The sequence below is a fragment of the Hevea brasiliensis genome, chromosome 6 (genome assembly GCF_030052815.1).
Source record: "Hevea brasiliensis isolate MT/VB/25A 57/8 chromosome 6, ASM3005281v1, whole genome shotgun sequence".
In the NCBI taxonomy this organism is placed as follows: Eukaryota; Viridiplantae; Streptophyta; class Magnoliopsida; order Malpighiales; family Euphorbiaceae; genus Hevea; species Hevea brasiliensis.
In genome coordinates, this window is record NC_079498.1 from 62,612,574 (window position 1) to 62,632,391 (window position 19,818).

Below are 19,818 nucleotides of genomic sequence, written 5' to 3' on the forward strand. Positions count from 1 at the left end.
AGTCAACCAAAATGTTGACTTTTGCATAGACAATAGGTATATTGGTTTTAATACTCCCAACATACCACATTTTGCATTCAAAATTTGTTGGTATTGGTTGCCAATATCATTTCTAAGCTTAAAGTTAATTGAGCAGAATTTTTAGTTTTCATACCTTATTTTTACTGTTCCATTGGTCATTTTTATAGTGGGAATTTGACAAAATAATCAACATGAAAGTTGTTCCTTATTTTGTCTAGTTGAATTTCCTTTTTTGAATCACTCTATTTGGAGTTTTGTAGCTCAAGTTATGGTCCAAAAACCACAACTGGCTGGATTGAAATTTTTCTGGACTGACCATATCTATAGTGTAGTGAATAGTGACTAAAACTCACTTGTTGGATAGGTTATGATCATAATTTGGGTTAGGTTTCTTCATGAAAGTTGTTGGTCAATATCTCAAATTGTTTCTGGTAAAATTTCAGGTCAATTGGACCATTCCGCACTGAGTTATGGCCAAATGACCAAACACTGTTCATTTGGTCATTCTACAGAAATAGACTGCAGGTCACCCGGATTGGGGCAAGTTTTTGGTCCACTTGGTTTGATCTTATGGGCATAGTTTCTTGACCAAAGTTGTGCCATTATGTGTCTAGTTTCATGTCCAATTGGCCTTATACCAATTGAACCTCTACAATTCAAGTTATGGCTGCCCAAACCTGCTGGACTCATGTCTAATTCTGTAGGTCACCTAGGGCAGCCACACTAAACCTAAATCCCATCACTAAATATACTTCATTTCTTGTTTACCAATAACCAAATGGTCACTAATTGACCATTAAAATGTTCCTACACCAATATAAGAGCTAAACTCTAATTTGCTCAAAACCCTAAATTCTCAATTTCTCTACTCTTCCATTAACCTACAATTCAATGTGCTAAATGTTAAGTTCATATCAAGGGCAGCTTATATACTCATTTAATCCAAAGAAATCATCAAAACTCTAATAAATCCATGGCTACCAAAAATATAAAGTGAGTACATCAAAGGTTTTCATTTGAATTTCTTATAAATTTCAAGTTAAATCAACTTTCTAGTCATGAATTTAAAGAGAGAGGAAGATATTGGACACTAACCTTATTAAAGCTCCCACTTGAGCTTGTCAATCTTTAAGATTTCTCCCTCTAATGGCTGTCTAAATATGATTTACGGTGTGAGGATAACTTTTAGTGAAGTGAGGATGAGGTTTTATGGTGTAAAGGGTGAGGTTTTAGCAAGAAAAAGAGAAAGCTTTAATGGAGATAGTGAGGGAAAGAGAGGCTGCCGGAAATTGAAGGAGATGAGCAGAAATTTTTTTCAATTTTTAACTCCTTTTTGTCCTTTTTAATTGATTTAAAGGTGCTTGTTAAAAGATGATTGGTGGAGCTCTTTTAAAAGACATCATATGATGTCATAATTAAGTATTTTGTTTCATTTTCTTTTCTTCTTTTCTCAACTCATTTTCAATTCAATTTCTAGCAATATTTATTCACATTTTATATTATAATAATTATTTACTTAACTGGACAAGTCGGCCAAAAATCACCTTTGAAGGCGAAATGACCAAAATGCCCTCCGTTTGGCTTAACAGACTAAAATTGTCTGTACCGATTGAAAAATTTTTCTAAGTATTTTCTTCGCATTCTAATGCTATAAAAACCTCAATGACCCTTCTCTAGAGTCCCAAAAATTATTTTATGAATTTTTCCCTAGGTCTAGGCCTCCTAGTTGCGAGAACCGTAACTTCTCACTAGGTTACTCATCGTTAGGGCACCGACTCATTTAACTTGGTTGTATTTTATTTCTAAAATTTTTCCTAAATTTTTCTTATTAATATTTGAGTTAATTATGGTTCCTCAGTTTAGTTTAAATATCTTTCCGGACGTTCTAACTATCCGGACCGACACTGGTCATCGGAACAGTAGAATGTACGGAGTTGCTACAGGGAAGGTGTTACATGTGGGCAGTGTATACGTGGAAGAGAGGAGAAGGGAATTTATTACCCTATGCTAGAGACAGCTGACAGTGGCTGAATATGAAAGAGAATTTGTCAGACTAAGCCACTATGAGCAGAAAATAGTCCCTAATGAGGCCGAGAGATGCAAGAGATTTGAGGAAGGACTCAATGATAACATTAAAGTAATGATCACAGCATTGGGGATTACAGAGTTTGTCAAGTTAGTGGAAGCCGCACTAAAGGTCGAAAAAGTTAGAATAAATGAGCAGAGCAGAAGGGACAGACAACAGAAAAGAGGTCAGGGTCAGATTAGTACATCTTCTACCCCTAGTAAGAAATTTAGAGGTTTGCCTACTGAGAGTTTCAGTAGAGCACCAAGTCAGGGTCAGTCACAGAGGCCTAAATCTCAGTTTACACCGAGGAGAGGCCAGTCCACGCCTTCAGTGGCTAGCTCTTCAGGAACAGGGTTCAGGGGACCAGCCCCAATAGTATCTGTTGCTTGCCCACATTGCCAAAAATGGCATAAGTGAGAATGTTGGAGAATGATAGGTGTTTGTTTACGGTGTGGGTTTATAGACCACCTAATCCGAGATTGTCTGCGCAGAACTGCTACATCTACTTTGGTATCAACTGTTAGGCCTGGCCCTCTAGCTCCAAAGGGTAGAAAGCCGGGTAAGGTTGAGGCAGCCGGTACTTCATAGAGACCTGTATCAGAGTCTATGGAGAGAGCAAAAGGTAGAATACTAGCTAGAGCCTATGCTATGAGGGCACAGGAGGAACAGGATGCTCCAGATGTCATCAAGGGTACGTTCCTCCTCTACAATACTTCTGTGCATGTATTAGTGGATCCTGGATCTACTCATTCATATATTTGTATTAAGCTGCCCGTAGAAAAGGGAATACCAGTAGAGGAAAGTGAGTAAGACATCCTGGTCACAAATCTGCTATGCCACAATGTGGTAGTAAACAAGGTATATAAGGGCTGTCCATTGATAATTCAAGGGAAAGAGTTTTCGGCAGACTTAATCTAACTGCCTTTCCATGAGTTTGATGAGATTTTTGGAATAGACTGGTTATCCCATCATCAGGCAATGGTAGATTGTAAATTAAAGAGAATCTCTCTGAAAACTACTGAGAATGAAGAAATAACAGTTGTGGGTGAAAGGACAGATTTCTTGTCCAATGTCATCTCAGCTACAGTTGCAAAGAGATGGATGAAAAAAGGGTGTGAAGCCTATCTGGCACACTTGGTTGACACAAGGCAGGGTAAATTTGACTTGTTTGACATACCCACAATAAGGGATTTTTCTAAGGTATTTCTTGAGGAATTGCCTAGTTTACCACCAGAAAGGAAAGTTGAATTTGCTATTGAGATTATGCAGGGTACAGCTCCGATTTCTATTGCTTCGTATAGGATGGCACCTGCTGAATTGAAAGAGTTAAAAATCCAGCTGCAAAAATTACTAGACAAGGGGTTCATACTCCTCAGTGTGTCACCGTGGGAAGCTTCGGTACTATTTGTAAAAAAGAAAGATGGGACACTGAGATTATGTTTTGACTACTGGCGATTAAATAAAGTAACAGTGAAGAACAAGTATTCGTTGTTTAGAATTGACAATCTGTTTGATCAGTTGAAGGAAGCTGGTGTGTTTTCTAAGATTGATCTCAGATCAGGGTATCATCAGCTAAGGGTTAAGGATGCAGATGTGCCTAAGACTGCATTCAGAACTCGGTATGGGCCTTATAAATTCCTGGTGATGCCATTTGGGTTAAGAAACGCTCTAGCAGCATTCATGGACCTTATGAACCGTATCTTCCATCCATACTTAGATCAGTTCGTAGTGGTCTTCATTGATGACATCCTGGTGTATTCTAAGGATAAAGCAGAACATGATGAGCATTTGAGAATTGTTCTACAGACTCTAAAAGAGAAGAAACTGTATGCTAAATTGTCCAAGTGTGAGTTCTGGTTGAATGAGATTGCATTCTTTAGACATGTAGTATCAGCAGAAGGGATTAGAGTGGATCCCAAGAAGATTGAAGCAGTGATGGAATGGAAGCCTTCCAGAAATACAACTGAGATCATAAGTTTCTTGGGGTTAGCTGGATATTATAGAAGATTTATGAAGGGATTTTCCCTGATAGCTACTCCAATGACCAAATTACTACACAAGAATATGAAATATGACTAGAATGACAAGTGTCAAGCCAGTTTTGAGAGGCTAAAGGCTATGTTGATAGAGGCACCAGTGTTAACACAGCTAGTGTCAGGAAAAGACTTCGTAATCTACAGTGATGCCTCACAAAATGGGTTAGGGTGTGTACTCATACAAGAAGGGAAAGTGATCGCATATGCTTCTAGGCAGTTAAGGCCACATGAAAAGAATTAGCCTACTCATGATTTGGAGTTAGCAGCAATTATCTTTGCATTGAAGATATGGAGGCATTACTTGTATGGAGAAAAATGCTATATATACACAGACCATAAAGAGTCTGAAGTATCTGCCAACCTAGAAGGAACTTAATTTGAGACAGAGGTGATGGATTGAATTCCTGAAAAATTATGATTGTGTGATTGACTACCACCCTGGGAAGGCAAACGTAGTCGCTAATGCGTTAAGCAAAAAATCTATTGTAGCATTAAGATCTCTGAATGCCCAATTATCCTTAACTCATAACGGAGTTATTTTGGCTGAGTTACAAGTGAAGCCAAATCTGTTACAACAGATACAGGATGGGCAGAAGACAGATGAGAAATTAATGGCTGTTATGGGCAAAATCACTGAGAGAAAGGAAACTGAATATGAAGTAAAAGAAAATGGGTGCCTGTACTATAAAGAAAGAGTGTGTGTACCAGATGATAAAGAGTTGAAAACTAGTATTCTCAGAGAAGCACATAATAGTGTGTATGCTATGCACTCAGGAAGCAGAAAAATATACCATGACTTGAAACTTCGATACTGGTGGCTGGGTATGAAGAAGGACATAGCTGACTATGTAACTAGATGCTTGACATATCAGCAAGTCAAAGCAGAACATCAAGTTCCATCAGGTTTGTTACAGCCTATAAACATACCTGAATGGAAATGGGGCCGAGTCACTATGGACTTTGTTAGTGGTCTACCTCTCACTCAGAAAAAGCATGATGCAGTATGGGTGATTGTGGATAGGTTGACCAAATCAGCACATTTTCTACCAGTCAAAATTGACTACTCACTGGAAAAGCTAGCAGAGTTGTACATCAGTGAGATAGTTAAACTACATGGAATTCCGCTTTCCATTATATCTGATAGAGACCCGAGGTTTACATCTAGATTTTGGAGGAAATTACAAGAATCCTTGGGCACACAACTCCATTTTAGTATGGCTTTTCATCCTCAGACGGATGGACAATCAGAAAGAATAATCCAAGTAAATTTTGAAACTCATTGAGTTATTGCAAACAATAAATTGAACTGATAATGATGATAATAACCGAACATATGTGATAGGTCCTTGAGGATATGTTGAGGAGTTGTGTTATTGAGTTTGAGGGAAGCTGGGACAAATACCTTCCACTGGTAGAATTTGCATACAACAATAGCTATGAAGCTAGCATACAAATGGCACCCTATGAAGCACTGTATGGGAGAAAATGCAGAACACCTGTACGTTGGATTGAATTGGGTGAAGATAAGTTAGTGGGACCAGACCTGGTAAAATAGATAAAGGAAAAGGTGAAACTGATAAAGGCCAATTTGAAAGTTGAGTATCTGTCACACCCTACTCCCCTGTAAGATGTAACATGATCCCGTAGTACACCTAATGAATTACCGTCGTTCGCCTACCGATAATCCATTAAATATACTACAAGGGATTTTAAAACAATTTTCATGAATTTAAATCATCGATTAAAATCTAGTGTTATAAAATTTTTTTCAAAATTTCGGCAAAGTGCTGGTTGTATTTTGAGAAAACAGTTCTTCAAAACCTGCAAAGAACACACTCCCAATATGTTTTCTCAATTACAACTTCAATAACTTCATTTGAACCCATAATTCAAATCTCAATAATCAAATCAATCTCCTCATAAAAGAAACATTTCATTGATTACAAGACTCAAAATTAATATTACAAAACTATTCAGATAAATGAAATCCCAAATTTACCTTTACAATAATTTACATTTAATTACATACCAAAATATTTTACAAGAGTTTTTATACAACTGCTCAAATAATTTACATACATATTATTACATGCATACATCAAAACTTGTGTACATGGGTATACCTATGATATACCTGGAGCTGATCTGAACGTGTCTTCAAAGAAACTTACTCACTGCTCTATGCTCTTCTTACCTGCGACAGCATACAAAGCTATCGCTCAGTGGTGAACTCAGTGGTGCACAACTATAATTTAAAACATAGTACAATATACATTGACAAATTTTACAGCAAAAAATTTGGAAATCTGAATACTCATCAAATTCCAAAACTCAAAATATTCATTGCCAATAATGGAAATCATTTGTATGAAATGACTTTGATAACGAAATTCAATTTATCAAATCATGACTAACCATTTAAGGTAGTTCCAACAAAATCAAATATACACAAATCATAACTGAAATCACAATTCTTTACTATTCAAAAACATTATGTATCTCAAAAACCATGCTGTATCTCAAAAACCATGCTGTATCTTAAAAATCATGCTGTATCTCAAAAATCATGCTGTATCTCAAAAATCATTCTTTATCTCACTAACTATGCAAGACTAATCCGAAAGGGCCATATTCGAAGTGATTCTAACTCCCTATGGTCGGGGAGGTCGAATCAGATTCTAACTCCCTATGGTCGGGGAGGTCGAATATTCGTGCACAGTACACATCACAATAATGAATCTTCCGCTAGGGCCATAATGATAAAAAAACTTAGATCTAACCTCAAATCAGAGGAAAATCTAAGCCTGTGCACGTACCATGGTAATCAAAACACAACTAACTCCATTGTCTTCTCAACAAATGAGAGAGACGGGTAATAACCTAGTCAAGCATCTATAGTGAGACATAAAATAATATCACAATCCTTTTAGTGAGCATAAATCACAATATAATTCGATTCAAATTCAATTCTAATATCCAATAATTTTTATGCTCATCACAATTCAAATCATAAATTTGCATTTTTCCATGAAAATTACCATCACAATTCAAAACATGTTCTATCACAATTTTCCAAAACATAATTTATTCAATCCATAACAATGCTTAATACTTGTGGAAATACCATTTCACAAAGCTAAATTCATACATACTATAACAATTTCAATAATCATTGAATTAAATCCAATGCTTGTTAAACATAATACATAAGAAAAATATGTCATTTAATCATATGAAATATTCAAAACAAAATCAGTTAAAAACTAGTTATGCACAAACCTCTGATAACTGTCTCTTGGCTCTGACTCAGTGTTTTCTTCCCCATCCCTGAGTCTTTGCTAACTGAGAAACACAATTTGAAGTGTTTCAGTACTCATTTAAACAGTCTCTAACGATAATGCTTGATAATTAATTCACTGAATTTTATTATTTGCTTAGTCAACCTAATATGTCGACTCTCGATGCATTCTAGGTAAATTAGGTTTTAATGTTACTAATATGTCACATTTGTAGCCTTTTAAGGTTGGTACATATTACCAAATTTATTTCCATGTATTTTGCGTTTTATTGCAATTTGCTGGATTCCAGGATACTAGTTTGACCTAGCCGGACGACCTAGTTCCCTCAGTTTTCGGGTTTCGGTCAAAACTACAAACTTGTAGATCTATGTCTTATTGCATGCGGGGTAAAATTTCAGGTCATTCTAAGTTATGTAGACCAAGTTATGGTCATTTTACTATTGCTGGTCAAAATGCATCAAAATTGGTCACTTTAGGTCATTTTAGGTCATTTTAGGTTCGGCCAGTTTTTGGACCCGAACTTGTGCAAGCCTTTTGACTTGCTTATGGTCATTTCTAGGCTTTGGTGTCTTCATAAGACTTGTAGATATATGTCTTAACTATTCATGGTAAAAAATTCAGGTCAATTGGACCTGTTTTGAGTGAGTTATGGCTAAAATACTAACTGCTGCCCAAATGGTCAATTTTCAGGCCTTAAATGCACTAATCCGGATTTGCTCACTTTTCAAGTTACCTTACAAGTAGAATTTTGGTAAGCTTCCTTCATGAAAGTTGGCACATTTTGTGCCTAGTTTCACCTACAATTGGTCTCATACCAATTGGAGCCACACACTTAAGGTTCTAGGCCCATAACATAAACTGCCCTATTGCATTTTATTCATTACTCATCAAAGGGCACTTTTAACACTTACCAAACTACACATTCATGCCAATTCTGGTTTGTACCATAACCTAAACACATTTCACAACATATTGTTGATCATTTTGGTAGCTTATAATCACACTCAATATGCACCATATAGTACAGAATTTTTCAAGCTCAAATTACAACAATTCAATTACCTAACCTAGCTCATTTACATGTCTAACCTCACACCATCATACATATACACAATCTGCCATAACAAGTGCCACAATTCAACATTAATATTCCATAAACCAAACATGAAATAACATCTTTATGGTTCACCAAACCAAGCTGCCGATTCATACATTACAGTCCATTAATTTCCAAGCTTCCAAATTCAAGTACACATTCACATATACTAAGTATACATCACCCAAATTAATTCGTACACACATAAACATTTAATCAACCCTTTAATCTACCATTTACAAGCAAGAATAAACTGTCCTTATGGAGTTTCCATGGCTGCCAAAAATAAACATCTCCCTTAATACATCAATCTCCAAAAATCTTTCCACAATTCATCTACCCATAACATCCACACAGACTTTAATGAAGCAAGCATTAAAAATACCTACTTACCACTTTTGAAACTCTTTAAAACTTCACCAAAACTTAATCTTCTTGCTGGCTATCTACTGCCCAAGTGGCGTAGAACAACTTTAGTGAAGGAATCAAGTGGAAAAATGGCTTGGAGATGAGAGAATGGAGCTTGCATGGAGCTTGGAAGCTTTGGCCATGGAGGATTCTTTCAAGAGCATTTCGGCTGGACTTTGGGAGGTTGAAGAAGATGGACTATTTCTGTCCAAAATGAAGGTTAATGGTCCACTTAAGGGAGCTAGTAGACCACTAAGTGAAGTTTAATATTTATTTAATCTTAAATTCCCAAATTCCCACATTTAACCCCTTACTTTTGCTATTTAATTAATGTACCACCAATTTAATTTTTCATGACATTTTCCAAGTGTAATATCATGTATTTTTAATGGACATTAAGGTCAAAAGACAACTCTAGGTGTCAAATGACCACAATGCCCCTGTTCCGGTTGCATTCCCGATTTTTCGGTAACACCGGGTTTTGTCCGTTTTTCAATTTCTCACTTTTCTTTGTACTAATTAATTAATTTTTCTTTAATATTTATAATAGTATTTATACTTCAATAGGTGTCTATCTAAGTCCTAAAAATAATTTTCAGGGTTCCCCGCAGTCCAGGGCTAGTCAACAGTCCATGCCGTGACTTCCCGGTGCAGTCACCCATCGCTAGGGTTCTCGACTCGCTTAACTTGGTTATATTTCTTTGCTATTATTTTTCCTTTGTTTTTCTTGTATTTTATTTTCTTGTATTTCATTATTTTATGTCTCCTCACTCATATCGAAGTGTAGTTCTAGGCATCCTAGCTGTCCGGACAACACTGGTCACTAGAATAGTAGAACGCACTACCGAACTTCGGGGCGTTACAGTTCTCCCCCCCTTAAAATAAATTTCGTCTCGAAATTTTACCTGGCATTAGTTTCTAAACAGCTGTGGGTGCTGTCTCCTCATATCCTCTTCACGTTCCCAAGTAGCTTCCTGGCCTGAATGATGGTTCCACAGCACTTTAACCAGGTATATCTGTTTGTTTCTCAGCTGCTTCACTTCATAAGTCAAAATTTCTATGGGTTCTTCCTCATAGGAGAGGTCTGGATTTACCTCAATCTCTTCAACTGATAGTACATGAGATGGGTCTGATCTGTACCTCCTTAACATGGACACATGGAAGACACTGTGTATCCTTGCTAACTCCGGAGGTAATGCCAACCGATATGCCAAAGGACCCACTCTTTCTAGAATCTCATATGGTCCGATGAAACGAGGACTCAGTTTCCCCTTTCTGCTAAATCTCATAATCCTCTTCCAAGGAGAAACTTTGAGGAATACCTTATCACCCACTGCATATTCAATATCTCTCCTCTTCAGACCAACATAGGACTTCTGATGGTCTGATGCAGCCTTGAGTCTATCTCTGATCAATCTGATCTTTTCCTTTGTCTGCTGAACAATTTTTAGCCCAATCATCTTCCTTTCACCTACTTCATCCCAACATAGGGGAGTTCTGCACTTTCTGCCATACAAAGCTTCATATGGAGGCATCCCAATGCTTGATCGGTAGCTGTTGTTATAAGCAAACTCAATCAAAGGCAAGTGTGTATCCCAACTACCTTCAAACTCAATCACACAAGCCCATAGCATATCCTCCAATATCTGAAGTATCCTCTCAGATTGGCCATCTGTCTGTGGGTGGAATGTTGTGCTGAAGTTCAATCTAGTTCCTAGGGCTCTCTGAAGACTACCCCAGAATCTAGAAGTGAACCTAGGATCTCTTCCTGATACAATCAATACTGGCACTCCATGCAGTTTTACAATCTCATTTATGTACAATCTGGCCAATCTTCCCAGGCTATAGTCCATCTGGACTGGCAAAAAGTGAGCAGACTTGGTTAGTCTATCAACTATAACCCATACTGCATTGTGACTATTCTGTGTCCTTGGAAGTCTCATCACAAAATCCATAGTTATCTGTTCCCTTACAATGTTTCATAGGGTGCCACCTGTATGCTAGCTTGACACTTATTAATGTATACAAATTCTGTTAGTGGGATGTATCTGTCCCATCTCCCCTCGGATTCAACAACACAAGTTCTCAGTATATTCTTGAGGGCTTATCACATATTACAAGTTATTATTATCATTTCATTTCATTATTTATAGAAACTCAATGAGTTTCAAAATTTACCTGAATCACTTGTTTCGACTGTCCATCCGTCTGAGGATGATAAGTCGTACTGATATCTTTAAGCTTATAGCAATTACTATGGTACAGGTAATTCACATTAATGTAACCGAGTCATTGACTCTAGCTACCTTACAAGTGTAGTCGTTTGATAGGCTAGTTCTAAAGTTTTAAATTTCTGACTAAAATTTTCACATTTATTTCCAGTAATAGTACTTTATTCGGGTGCAACTATATCAATTTATAGATTATTTACAAATATTCTTAATTTATTGTATCACGAGGAAGCACGTAGCTCTACACAATAATCCCGTGTCGGTACTGTAATCTGTAGCTTACAATACAAACATCAAGAACATTGCATACTCACTACGTTTTAACCTCATGGACTAGGTTTTCTAACATCTTATCTTTCTCGAATCCACTAATATCCTAAATCGATTCTGATTACAATTTCCTTTGACAATTACTAACAGTAACTTCTTTGCCCTCATCTAGAGCAATTCCATTACTATAACTTACTTTTAGGTCCTCTTGCCTTACATTAAGTAGGCACACCAATTAGCTTTATAATTTATGGTGTTTTAGAAAATACTTTTAGCTAACAATTCTTCCAAAATTAATGTCAATCATACTTGTTATTATAATTTTTATCCTAAAAAAAACTAGTCACTAACGCATCAAAATTTATTCCCCTGTAAAGTAATAGTAACAAAACATAGAATTCTAACACTAACATATAAATAAGTAGTACTGGGATCAAATAATAACTCATTGTTTCTTTCAAAAATTAAGAACTTACCAGCAGCTACACCCGAAGTTTCTGCTCTTTCTCCTTGGCGCTTAGCGGACGCTCTGACTGGTGCGCTACTATATTCGGGGTGATTCACTGTGTTATAGTGGTAAGGAGTACCAACTCTATTTCTATCTCGACTCTGACTGACGGTCTGTGGACTCTGGAGAGCAGATCGAGGTGCTCTGGTACAATCTTTAGCAAAGTGTCCAAGTTTTCCACAATTGTAGCAGGCTCCAGAGGCCTTACGACAAATACCTCCCTGTAGCTTACCACAAACATAGCAGAAATGGGAAGAATAGGAACTTCTGGTTGTTCGATAACTAGATCTTGGTGTTCTCTGCCCTAATGATCTGCCTCTGTCATATCTCTGAGCTCGGGGTTCCTCAAATTCTTTTCTCTTCCCTAAATTACTGCTCGAGTTCTGACCTGTAGATTTCTCCCTCTTCTCTATTTCACACTGCCCTTGTGGGGGTTAGGTCTGTACTTGGGCTTGGGCTGACAGATTATCAGCCATTTGTTGGAAGAAAGTGGTCATTTGTTGGGCCATTTGTGCAGTAATTTGTATTGGTAAAACTAGTATAGTCCGGCCTTCGACACTTTGTGGAGTTGGGGCCTCAACTTGTACTTATGCCATCACGAACTGTTCTATTGTCTCATTCTTTTCTTCCATATCTTTTCACAAGATTTTCTATTCCTGTACAACCAATATAAGGAGATTCCTCTCCATTAGTTCATATTTATGATGTAAATATACCATATGTATCAAACATTTGAGCAGTTGTAGTTACCGACAAAAAGATTTAAAATTCACAGTTTGAAATTTACTTTAAAACCATTGCTCTGATACCACAAAACATGTCACACCCTACTCCCCTGTAAGATGTAACATGATCCCGTAGTACACCTAATGAATTACCGTACTTCGCCTACCGATAATCCATTAAATATACTACAAGGGATTTTAAAACAATTTTCATGAATTTAAATCATCAATTAAAATCTGGTGTTATAAAATTTTTTTCAAAATTTCGGCAAAGTGCCGGTTGTATTTTGAGAAAACAGTTCTTCAAAACCTACAAAGAACACACTCCCAATATCTTTTCTCAATTACAACTTCAATAACTTCATTTGAACCCATAATTCAAATCTCAATAATCAAATCAATCTCCTCATAAAAGAAACATTTCATTGATTACAAGACTCAAAATTAATATTACAAAACTATTCAGATAAATGAAATCCCAAATTTACCTTTACAATAATTTACATTTAATTACATACCAAAATATTTTACAAGAGTTTTTATACAACTGCTCAAATAATTTACATACATATTATTATATGCATACATTAAAACTTATGTACATGGGTATACCTATGATATACCTGGAGCTGATCTGAACGTGTCTTCAAAGAAACTTACTCACTGCTCTATGCTCTTCTTACCTGCGACAGCATACAAAGCTATCGCTCAGTGGTGAACTCAGTGGTGCACAACTATAATTTAAAACATAGTACAATATACATTGACAAATTTTACAGCAAATAATTTAGAAATCTGAATACTCATCAAATTCCAAGACTCAAAATATTCATTGCCAATAATGTAAATCATTTGTATGAAATGAATTCAATTTATCAAATCATTACTAACCATTTAAGGTAGTTCCAACAAAATCAATTATACACAAATCATAACTGAAATCACAATTCTTTACTATTCAAAAACATTCTGTATCTCAAAAACCATTCTGTATCTCAAAAACCATGCTGTATCTTAAAAATCATGCTGTATCTCAAAAATCATGCTGTATCTAAAAACTCATTCTTTATCTCACTAACTATGCAAGACTAATCCAAAAGGGCCATATTCGAAGTGATTCTAACTCCCTATGGTCGGGGAGGTCGAATCAGATTCTAACTCCCTATGGTCGGGGAGGTCGAATCATTGTGTACAGTACACATCACAATAATGAATCTTTAGCAAGGGCCATAATGATAAAAAAACTTAGATCTAACCTCAAATCAGAGGAAAATCTAAGCCTGTGCACGTACCATGGTAATCAAAACACAACTAACTCCATTGTCTTCTCAACAAATGAGAGAGACGGGTAATAACCTAGTCAAGCATCTATAGTGAGATATAAAATAATATCACAATCCTTTTAGTGAGCATAAATCACAATATAATTCGATTCAAATTCAATTCCAATATCCAATAATTTTTATGCTCATCACAATTCAAATCATAAATTTGCATTTTTCCATGAAAATTACCATCACAATTCAAAACATGTTCTATCACAATTTTCCAAAACATAATTTATTCAATTCATAACAATGCTTAATACTTGTGGAAATACCATTTCACAAAGCTAAATTCATACATACTATAACAATTTCAATAATCATTGAATTAAATCCAATGCTTGTTAAACATAATACATAAGAAAAATATGTCATTTAATCATATGAAATATTCAAAACAGAATCAGTTAAAAACTAGTTGTGCACAAACCTCTGATAACTATCTCTTGGCTATGACTCAGTATTTCCTTCCCCATCCCTGAGTCTTTGCTAACTGAGAAACACAATTTGAAGTGTTTCAGTACTTATTTAAACTGTCTCTAACGATAATGCTTGATAATTAATTCACTGAATTCTATTATTTGCTTAGTCAACCTAATATGTCGACCCTCGATACATTCTAGGTAAATTAGGTTTTAATGTTACTAATATGTCACATTTGTAGCCTTTTAAGGTTGGTACATATTACCAAATTTATTTCCATGTATTTTGCATTTTATTGCAATTTGCTGGATTCCAGGATACTAGTTTGACCTAGTCGGACGACCTAGTTTCCTCGGTTTTCGGGTTTCGATCAAAACTAAAAACTTGTAGATCTATGTCTTATTGCACGCGGGGTAAAATTTCAAGTCATTCTGAAATATGTAGACCAAGTTATGGTCATTTTACTATTGCTGGTCAAAATGCATCAAAATTGATCACTTCAGGTCATTTTAGGTCATTTTAGGTTCGGCCAGTTTTTGGACCCGAACTTGTGCAGGCTTTTTGGCTTGCTTGTGGTCATTTCTGGGCATTGGTCTCTTCATAAGACTTGTAGATATTTGTCTTAACTATTCTTGGTCAAAATTTCAGGTCAATTGGACCTGTTTTGAGTGAGTTATGGCTAAAATACTAACTGCTGCCCAAATGGTCAATTTTCAGGCCTTAAATGCACTAATCCGGATTTGCTCACTTTTCAAGTTACCTTACAAGTAGAATTTTGGTAAGCTTCCTTCATGAAAGTTGGCACATTTTGTGCCTAGTTTCACCTACAATTGGTCTCATACCAATTGGAGCCACACACTTAAGGTTCTAGGCCCATAACATAAACTGCCCTATTGCATTTTATTCATTACTCATCAAAGGGCACTTTTAACACTTACCAAACTACACATTCATGCCAATTCTGGTTTGTACCATAAACTAAACACATTTCACAACATATTGTTGGTCATTTTGGCAGCTTATAATCACACTCAATATGCACCATATAGTACATAATTTTTCAAGCTCAAATTACAATAATTCAATCACCTAACCTAGCTCATTTACATGTCCAACCTTACACCATCATACATATACACAATCTGCCATAACAAGTGCCACAATTCAACATTAATATTCCATAAACCAAACATGAAATAACATCTTTATGGTTCACCAAACCAAGCTGCCGATTCATACATTACAGTCCATTAATTTCCAAGCTTCCAAATTCAAGTACACATTCACATATACTAAGTATACATCACCCAAATTAATTCCTACACACATAAACATTTAATCAACCCTTTAATCTACCATTTACAAGCAAGAATAAACTATCCTCAAGGAGTTTCCATGGCTGCCAAAAATAAACATCTCCCTTAATACATCAATCTCCAAAAATCTTTCCACAATTCAACTACCCATAACATCCACACAAACTTTAATGAAGCAAGCATAAAAAAATACCTACTTACCACTTTTGAAACTCTTTAAAACTTCACCAAAACTTAATCTTCTTGCTGCCTATCTATTGCCCAAGTGGTGTAGAACAACTTTAGTGAAGGAATCAAGTGGAAAAATGGCTTGGAGATGAGAGAATGGAGCTTGCATGGAGCTTGGAAGCTTTGGCCATGGAGGATTCTTTCAAGAGCATTTCGGCTGGACTTTGGGAGGTTGAAGAAGATGGAATATTTCTGTCCAAAATGAAGGTTAATGGTCCACTTATGGGAGTTAGTGGACCACTAAGTGAAGTTTAATATTTATTTAATCTTAAATTCCCAAATTTCCACATTTAAACCCCTTACTTTTGCTATTTAATTAATGTACCACCAATTTAATTTTTCATGACATTTTCCAAGTGTAATATCATGTAATTTTAATGGACATTAAGGTCAAAAGATAACTCTAGGTGTCAAATGACCACAATGCCCTGTTCTGGTTGCATTCCCGATTTTTCGGTAACACCGGGTTTTGTCCATTTTTCGATTTTTCACTTTTCTTTGTACTAATTAATTAATTTTTCTTTGATATTTATAATGGTATTTATACTTAAATAGGTGTCTATCTAAGTCCTAAAAATATTTTTTAGGGTTCCCCGCGGTCCAGGGCTAGTCTACGGTCCATGCCGTGACTTCCCGGTGCAGTCACCCATCGCTAGGGTTCTCGACTCGCTTAACTTGGTTACATTTCTTTGCTATTATTTTTCCTTTGTTTTTCTTGTATTTTCTTTTCTTGTATTTCATTATTTTATGTCTCCTCACTCATATCGAAGTGTAGTTCTAGGCATCCTAGCTGTCCGGACAACATTGGTCACTGGAACAGTAGAATGCACTACCGAACTTCGGGGCGTTACAGTATCAACATGGAAAAAAGTGTTGAGATTCGGGAAGAAGAGAAAATTAAGCCCTAGGTTCATTGGCCCATATGAAGTTATTGAACGTGTAGGACTAGTGGCCTATAGACTAGCCTTACCACCTAAGCTGGACAAGATTCATAATGTGTTCCATGTCTTGATGCTCAGAAGATACAGATTAGATCCTTCACATGTCATCTCAGCAGAAAAAATTGTTGTACAACTTGACCTGACATATGAAGAAGAACCGATTAAAATCTTGGCACAAGAGGTAAAGGAGCTCAGAAACAAGACAATTTCACTAGTGAAAATCCTATGGAGGCATCACAACACGGAAGAGGCAACATGGAAGAGCGAGGAGACAATGAGGCAACAGTACCCTCAGCTCTTCACACTAGGTAAATTTCGAGGACGGAATTTTTATTTAGAGGGAAAGAGTTGTAACATCCTCATTGTATGTAGTCTGTACATTCTGCTACTCTGGTTACCTATTGTCTGTCCAGACAAGTCAGGATGTCTAGAACTACATTCCAGTGACAGTAAACAGACATATAATGATGAAATAAATAAAAAAGAAAATACAAGAAAAATTTAAGAAAAATAAAAGAGAGAAAATGAAACTAGGTTAAACGAGCCGGCACCGTAGCGATGGGTGACCGCACCGGGAAGTTATGGCGAAGGTAATTGCTAACCCCAAGACTGCGGGAAACCCTCAAAATTAAATTTTGAGACATAATTAAAGGTTTATTGAGGTGTAATTAACACTAGAAATATCAAAGAAAAATTAATAAATTAGTATAAAGAAAAATAAAAAATCGAGAAACAGACAAAAATTGGTGTTACCAAAAAAATTGGGAATACAACCCGAAGAGGGGCATTTTTGTCAATTGACACCTAGAGTTACTTTTTGACCTCAATGTCCATTAAAAATAAATGATATTACACTTTGAAAATATCACGAAAATTAAAATGAGGTACATTATATTAATAATGAAAGAAATGAGGCATAAAATGTAAATTATGAAACTTTGAATAATTAAACAATAAAAGTAACCTAAGTGCTCTACTAACTCATGAATTGGGACACATATATGAGACTTTGGAACAACAGATTCGACTAACCTCATCTTCTTCTTCATTCTTCTTCTTGCCGAAATGAAGCTCTCAAACAAAATCATCCATGGCCGAACCATGCATGAAGCTTTCTCTCTCCGTCATCAAGCCATAATTTTTACAATTGTTCTTCATTACAGTTGATCTACACATCTTGGGAAACCTATAGGCAGCAAAAAGTAGAGAAAATTCCAAGGTTTTATCAAGGTCAAGTTGAGGTAAGTGTCCATTTCTTCTTCCTTTTTTTAGTAAACTTGATTATTAGGTTGAGGTAAGTTGAATGGTTAAGAGAATGGAAGGATTTGTTGAGTTATTGAATTATTCAATTTAGGTAGCTATGAGAACATAAGTTGCTTGAGTTTTTTTTTACCTCTAATGGATGGAAATTAATGTTGATTTAGTCAATCTAAAGTGTAGTAAATTAGTTTCCATGTATATATATTTTGAGTACTTGAATTTAAGGGTTTGGAAAGCAAATTGAATACCTTAGCAAACTGCCACTTTTGGCAGCCTTTAAATTCATGAATTAATGTTTGGTTTCATGAATTTCTTTGATGAATTGTGGTGAAGATGAACTGAGGGCAGTGTATATGAAGTAATGGTTGGGAAGTATATGTAATAATTAAGTGATTTCATGTATATGTTATGTTGAATTTAACTTTGTGAATTAGGGTTGTATAATGTACATGGAGCACTTGTATATTTTTCCCAAATGGACATGATTGAGATATGATGAATGGTATAGAAGTGTTATGAATGTATAAATGTAGTTTTGGGAAGAGGAGAAATGCCAATTGGGAGTGTTCTTTTATATGTAGGTTGTGTGTGTTGAAGGCAGTAGGTAAATTGAACCATAAGTGAAAATTGGTGACCCTAATTGGTATGAGGCCAATGGGTGGTGAAACTAGACACAAAATAGGCCAACTTTTATGTAGAAATGTTGCCAAAATTCTGCCTAGAAACTGACCTTAAAAATGACCTAATCCAGAATTGGTAATGTGCAAACCCAGATTTTTGACTATATGAACAGTAGTCACTAAAATGACCATAACTCTCTCAAAACAGGTCCAAATGACCTCAAATTTATACCATGGAAAGCTTAGACATATAAATACAATTCTTGTGAAGACACCAAAGCCCAGAAATGACCAGAACCAAGTCAAATTGCTTGCCCAAGTTAGGATACCAAAACTGCCAGAACTGAATTTAACCTAAAATTGACCAAATTTTGCACTAAAGATGCAATCTGTCCAGTTTTAGTAAATTGACCATATCTTGGTCTATACAACCCAGAATGACTTGAAATTTGTGCTAAAAGTTCAATAAGACATAGAGCTACAATTTTGCTTCTTTGACCAGAAGTTAGAAACCAAGAGAAATAGGACATTAAGCTAGACCAATCTAGTATACTAAAACTGAAAATTTGACATTAACATACAATGAAGCCTTGAAGTAATTTGGCAATAAATGCCAACTTGTGAGAATTGTAAATTGCACTATATTGGTAGCATATTGAAATGCAAATTGTGACATGTTGATACTAGAATCAACTTATCCATGATGTCTAAAAAGGTTAACATTTTCATTGACTTGTGAATTGCATAATAACTAGTAAACCCTAAAAATAAAGAATTAAACAATCAATTTGTAATATGCCCTAGTTTGCCTAGTTGACTAGTTTGGATAGGTTGGCATGCCAATAGGATTCTGACAGCTGTTCTGTAAATGGCTTTATGCCATATTGTGTTTATACGGCTTATTATGCCGCACTGTGATTTTAATAGCTTACGGCTATATGAATTTTATTATTATACTTGGCTTATTGCCTGATTGATTATATGGCTTTTTAGCCACACCATTTGCACACCGGGAGATACTTTGTGACCGATGGTGTGACAGC